Source organism: Perca fluviatilis, chromosome 10 (genome assembly GCF_010015445.1).
Source record: "Perca fluviatilis chromosome 10, GENO_Pfluv_1.0, whole genome shotgun sequence".
NCBI classification, from domain to species: domain Eukaryota; kingdom Metazoa; phylum Chordata; class Actinopteri; order Perciformes; family Percidae; genus Perca; species Perca fluviatilis.
In genome coordinates this window covers 26,763,769-26,769,768 of record NC_053121.1, presented here as the reverse complement: position 1 = coordinate 26,769,768, position 6,000 = coordinate 26,763,769, and the positions used below count along the sequence as shown (strand labels likewise).

General features: G+C 38.2%; 1 protein-coding gene across 4 annotated transcripts in view; it reads left to right on the top strand.

The window, feature by feature from the left end:
• Positions 1-835: 835 nt before the first annotated feature.
• Positions 836-6,000, top strand: part of enox2 (ecto-NOX disulfide-thiol exchanger 2) — a 192,000-nt gene continuing 186,835 nt past the window's right edge. For 2 of the 4 annotated variants that reach the window (XM_039813276.1, XM_039813279.1), the window contains exon 1: positions 836-1,005. The gene's annotated coding sequence lies outside the window, so the exon portion shown is untranslated. The remainder of the gene's footprint in view (positions 1,006-6,000) is intronic. The other 2 variants (XM_039813280.1, XM_039813277.1) reach the window with 1 other exon arrangement.

The following is a 6,000-nucleotide window of genomic DNA, read 5'->3' as shown; positions in this document are numbered from 1 at the left end:
GGTGCATCTACATTTCTAGGCTACCACTTTATGTCATTAAACCCCCAAAACTCCCAAAAACTATCACTGAGGACATGTCACATTAATGAAAGTAGCCTGAATGATCGTAATATTTCTTTTATTGCTATTATGGTATTTTATTGAAGAAATACTTGTTTTGCCAAAGGGAAGTTGATTATTCATCATCCTGAGCACTTTTATTTGCTCTCTCTCTGTTGAGTACATATGAAGCCCATTTCCCCGCTCTTCCTTCTTCATTGCTTTAGTTGTATTGTTGTTAAGTTAATGTTTCTGTCATTTTTTTTATCATCATGTAAAGTGCCTTTGAGTACCATTCAAAGCACTATACAAATACAAATGTATTATTAATACAGTATTTCCACCAGTAAAAGAAAAAAAAGATGAAAACTTATCCTTGTGATTAAAACAATGCAATAAGTCATTATAAGAACATTTCTCAAAAAAGTTATTATTGTAGTATCTCAAAATAATGACTTAGTATTGCAAAAATAATGACTTAGTATCTCAAAATAATTCATTTGTATCTCAAAATAATGAGAAACTTTCTCAAAATATGCTCATTATCGTGATAATAACTCATTTTATAGGCTACTATAGTCATTATTATAGAAATCTTCTCATTATAATGACTTATATCATTTTTTTAAATCACATTGCCGTAAATGGGCTTCCTTAAGTAGGCTACACGAATTTTGACCATAGACAGTGAAAGAAAAATTTTGACGGAACCAAAACGAAACCATTCTTTTATTTCGCCCACAGGGGGCTGCGAAAAAACGTCAACAAACAGCACGTGTCGGCATCACGCTTGCCGTACTTGGCTCCGCCATTGTTAGACAGCTCTCGTTGCTAACCAGAGGCTTTCCTGGATACCTACTCAACAAGAACAACAGAAAGAAACTTCTAAGGGTCCTGTGGATTTTTGAGACGACTTTCAGCGCCACAGAGAGCATGAAAGAGGACAGACGTTAACGTTACAGCCAGGTACCTCTATACTTCCTCCTTGCTTTCCTCTTTCACTTCTCAGGCGCTAACTTCCGACAACGGTAACGTCAGTTAGCGTTAGCTCTCTCAAGTTTACAATGAGGCACAATATGGTAAAAGTTGACGGCATATTATACCTACATTTGAAACCTACAAAACACTTTAAGTTTAATCTGAAGCGTTATGTTACTATGAAGTTGGTCTAACTAGCTGCCTTTTGTCCAAATAACGTAACGTAAAGTTAAGTTAGCTGACTTATCTGACTGCTGAGTTTACATTCGTGTATTCGAGCAGTGTGACATTTATTAGCGTCGTTTTGAGCATCTCTATTAAGCTAAATACTCTTTCACCTTTATACATGAATCAGTCATACAGCTGGTTTTTATGGAAGCCCATTTCCGCCAATGTGATGGAAAAAAAGATCCTGTAAGTCATTATAATGAGACACTCCCAAAACATAATGACTTAGGGATTGTTCGTTACTTATTTCAGGGGCCACCGGAGGAGTTTTGGGACCTTTTAGTCAAAATAGACATGACCCTCCCCTCGCCAGTAACAATTTTTCTATGACCCTCCAAAACGATTTGGAAAAAAGGCATGACCCTCCCCAACAATTTATCGATACCTTCTGCACTGGTTTGCGGTCAAGCCAGCCTCCACTTCAAAATGAGCGGTCAAACTAGCCACCCCTATATTTCGGCGGTGCGCGTATACACTTGCTGTACGGTGAAACTAAAAGGGGGAATTTTCTGACGAAGGCAATTTCCCATTCATTTATTCTGTCTGCCTGTCTGTCTATCTGCCTGCCTGTCTGTCTGTCTGTCAGAAAGAAAGAAGGAAAGAAAGATTTTAGCACACCTCACAACCTCTGTGACAACTGCATGATATGCTGAATTCCAAAATAAGAGCCCCCCCAAAACTCAAATATTAGCTGTTTTGTCTACACATTAAGAAAATCATGAAAATAAAAGTCCTAGCTTCCACAGACCAATTTCACCTCAGATGGAGAGGACTCCTTCTCAATGTGTGATCTACAATGTTTCAGGACATTCTGATGTTATTTTCCAAAATAAGAGCCCCCCAAAACTCATATATATGCTGTTTTGTCTACACATTCAGAAAGTTATAAAAATAAAAGTCCTAGCTTCCACAGACCAATTTCACCTCAGATGGAGAGGACTCCTTCTCAATGTGTGATCTACAATGTTTCAGGACATTCTGATGTTGTTTTCCAAAATAAGAGCCCCCCAAAACTCATATATACGCTGTTTTGTCTACACATTCAGAAAGTTATAAAAATAAAAGTCCTAGCTTCCACAGACCAATTTCACCTCAGATGGGGAGGACTCCTTCTCAATGTGTGATCTACAATGTTTCAGGACATTCTGATGTTGTTTTCCAAAATAAGAGCCCCCAAAGCTCATATATACGCTGTTTTGTCTACACATTCAGATAGTTATAAAAATAAAAGTCCTAGCTTCCACAGACCAATTTCACCTCAGATGGAGGGACTCCTTCTCAATGTGTGATCTACAATGTTTCAGGACATTCTGATGTTGTTTTCCAAAATAAGAGCCCCCAAAACTCATATATATGCTGTTTTGTCTACACATTCAGAAAATCATAAAAATAAAAGTCCTAGCTTCCACAGACCACTTTTACATCAGATGGAGAGGACACCTTCTCAAGGTGTGATCTACAATGTTTCAAGACATTCTGATGTTGTTTTCCAAAATAAGAGCCCCCCAAACTCATATATACGCTGTTTTGTCTACACATTCAAAAAGTTATAAAATAAAAAAGTCCTAGCTTCCACAGACCAATTTCACCTCAGATGGAGAGGACTCCTTCTCAATGTGTGATCTACAATGTTTCAGGACATTCTGATGTTGTTTTCCAAAATAAGAGCCCCCCAAACTCATATATATGCTGTTTTGTCTACACATTCAGAAAGTTATAAAAATAAAAGTCCTAGCTTCCACAGACCAATTTCACCTCAGATGGAGAGGACTCCTTCTCAATGTGTGATCTACAATGTTTCAGGACATTCTGATGTTGTTTTCCAAAATAAGAGCCCCCCAAACTCATATATATGCTGTTTTGTCTACACATTCAGAAAGTTATAAAAATAAAAGTCCTAGCTTCCACAGACCAATTTCACCTCAGATGGAGAGGACTCCTTCTCAATGTGTGATCTACAATGTTTCAGGACATTCTGATGTTGTTTTCCAAAATAAGAGCCCCCCAAACTCATATATACTGCTGTTTTGTCTACACATTCAGAAAGTTATAAAAATAAAAGTCCTAGCTTCCACAGACCAATTTCACCTCAGATGGAGAGGACTCCTTCTCAATGTGTGATCTACAATGTTTCAGGACATTCTGATGTTGTTTTCCAAAATAAGAGCCCCCCAAAACTCATATATTAGCTGTTTTGTCCATACATTCAGAAAATCATAAAAATAAAAGTCCTAGCTTCCACAGACCACTTTCACATCAGATGGAGAGGACACCTTCTCAAGGTGTGATCTACAATGTTTCAAGACATTCTGATGTTGTTTTCCAAAATAAGAGCCCCCCAAAACTCATATATACAGCTGTTTTGTCTACACATTCAGAAAGTTATAAAAATAAAAGTCCAGCTTCCACAGACCAATTTCACCTCAGATGGAGAGGACTCCTTCTCAATGTGTGATCTACAATGTTTCAGGACATTCTGATGTTGTTTTCCAAAATAAGAGCCCCCCAAAACTCATATATTAGCTGTTTTGTCCATACATTCAGAAAATCCTGAAAATAAAAGTCCTAGCTTCCACAGACCAATTTCACCTCAGATGGAGAGGACACCTTCTCAAGGTGTGATCTACAATGTTTCGGGACATTCTGATGTACAGTTTCAAAATAAAAGCCTGTCAAAGTCTTGAATATGAGACAAATTAGATATGATTTTGGATTCAATTTAAAAGAAAACACCCTGTTATCAAACAATAAATCCACTTTAGGGTTATATTACACGACCCCGTGGTGTGACTCATTAAGTATCAAGACATTCTGATGTACAGTTTCAAAATAAAAGCCTGTCAAAGTCTCAAATATGAGGCATATTTAGGCTGGTGACAAATGGTCAAAAAGGGCTTTAGTTTTTGAGATACCCCTACTGGAGGTTGAACTAAACCCAACAATGTTTTTCCTCATCCCTAGGGTCTCCCATATATGAAATTGATTCTTGGCTAAAGATATTTTACTGCTAAGATTGTTAAATTAACAGATATTGTTACACAACCCAAAACCAAAGAAGGACTAAAATATAGCCTGTCCATGGGAGTTAAGGCATCTAAACTAATGCAGATCAATCACACAAGCTCTGAGAGCTTTGAAACTTAGCATGTTTGTAGTCAGGAAGTTGCTTTACCTACTAGAAAAGACTGGATATGAATATCATGATGTATGGAATAAATAAAGACATACCTAAAATAGGCGAACAAAAAATTAATATCTATGCAGAATGTTTTCATTTACTTTGTGGTTACTTTGCCAGGGATTATAATAGAAACACATATGATTTCTTGTTGGAAAAGTGGGGTTGTGCTTAATCCAGCAATACCAAATGTGTAAATATAGCATGACAAATCAGGGTGTTCTTTCACTCAATGTATGATGTGTCTAAAATGAAAGAAGATGGAACACTGACATAATTTAGTCTCAAGTCCAAAGCCCATTATCAGTGGTATCATATGGCACCTTGTACTATATAGTCCATATGGAAACAAAGATTGAAATCAAAAGATAACACCTTACCATTGCACAAACAGGAGACCAGGATTCAGGATTGCAGTTTGACCTTAATGAGCCTTTTAATAAAACTATAATTTAACACAATACAAATTAAATGACTGTCTTAAACAAACAAATGGCAATCTAACAAAATAAACACTGTGAGGGGGAATGACCCCCCTCATCACTGAATCTCAAGCTCTTTCTAGCAGCAACCATTTGGAACATGAACTGCTTTTGGTAGTCATTCTGGGGGTTAGGCCATCTCCAGTGGCCACTTTGGGGAGGTCAGCTCCCCATGATGTTACCACTGCAACACACCACTGTCACTCATCCACATTGTCATCAGTGACAAAGTGGGTCATATTTGAATAGCCTGGGGAAGGGCAAGAGCAAGACTCTGTGCAGGTCAAGCCCACTGAAAGACACTGGCATTTGGTAGCATCGTTGCAGTTTCCGTCTTTACAGCATAGTAGTGGGTGATGTCTCTAACTTCTTTAGGTGCTGGTGTCTTCTGTAACATCACAGGTTCAATGCACCCATCTTCTTTGAGCCTCCATCCTCCAACTGGGTTCCAGAGAAGAGGTTTGACCAGGTGGCTGTGACGCCACACTGCTGTTTGGTACAAGGCTCTCAGCACTTGTTGGCCCAGTACTGGCGATATAGGTGCTGACAAAGCTACATACAGGGATATTCTTGAGCAAAACCTGTAACACTGTGCGTGATTTGAGGCTAGGACGGAGGTTCACCTTCCAGCAGGACAATGACCCCAAACACACCTCAATCAAATAGAAAATCTGTGGTCAGACTTAAAGATTGCTGTTCACAAGCGCAAACCATCCAACTTCAAGGAGCTGGAGCAGTTTTGCAAGGAGGAATGGGATGATGTAGATGTGGCAAGCTCATAGAGACTTATCCAAAGCGACTTAGAGCTGTGATTCCCGCAAAAGGTGGCTCTACAAAGTATTGACTTTAGGGGGGTGAATAGTTATGCACATTGACTTTTTCTGTTTTTTATTTCTAAAAAATAATTTTATGTATATTTTTCTCATTTCACTTCACCAACTTAGACTATTGTGTTTTGATTCATCACATAACATTCAGATAAAAAAACAACATTGAACTAAAGCCTCTAATGTAACAAAATAGGTAAAAAGCCAAGGGGGGTGAATACTTTTGCAAGGCACTGTACATGCAATACACCTTGCACAGTCACATTCT